The sequence below is a fragment of the Egretta garzetta genome, unplaced genomic scaffold (genome assembly GCF_000687185.1).
Source record: "Egretta garzetta isolate BGI_Z169 unplaced genomic scaffold, ASM68718v1 C8233680, whole genome shotgun sequence".
NCBI classification, from domain to species: Eukaryota; Metazoa; Chordata; class Aves; order Pelecaniformes; family Ardeidae; genus Egretta; species Egretta garzetta.
In genome coordinates this window covers 1-497 of record NW_009267017.1, presented here as the reverse complement: position 1 = coordinate 497, position 497 = coordinate 1, and the positions used below count along the sequence as shown (strand labels likewise).

Genomic DNA, 497 nt, shown 5'->3' with positions numbered 1-497 from the left:
TGAGCGGGGACGGTCTCTGCGCAGGCTGAACGGCACCCAGGTGCTGCAGTACAGCCGGGACGTGCGGAAGCTCCACCTGAGCATCAACGTCACCAATGTGCCCACCACCCCCTCCAACGGTGAGGATGCCCACGAGGCGCTGCTCAACATCACGGTGCCGGCCAGCCTGCTGCCCTCCTCCGTCCGCCCGGTAGGCGATGGCGGCCCCCTCCCCAGCCGGAGGAGGCACGAGGACCAGGGTGGGCTTTGCCAGGGCCTTCCTCACCCTCTTCCCCACCCCAGAGCGGAGCCTGTACGTTTACGGAGACGGTGCTGTGCGAGCTGGGCAACCCTTTCAAGAGGAACCAGAGGGTAAGGGCTTCTCCCCAGCCCCCCCCAGCCCTCCTTGGGGCTCCGCAGGTGGGGGGGGTCCGGCCGAGCGGCTCCACGGTCCCTCTGTGCTGCAGGCAGAGCTGATCATCACCTTCGAGGCCATCGGGATCATGCTGGACACACGG

General features: G+C 67.8%; 1 long non-coding RNA gene across 1 annotated transcript; it reads left to right on the top strand.

Moving 5' to 3' along the window:
* The first annotated feature begins 27 nt into the window (after nucleotides 1–27).
* Nucleotides 28–497, top strand: LOC118453166. Its single transcript, XR_004843099.1, has 3 exons — nucleotides 28–190; nucleotides 283–351; nucleotides 447–497. It is a non-coding gene; the product is annotated as an uncharacterized LOC118453166 (long non-coding RNA).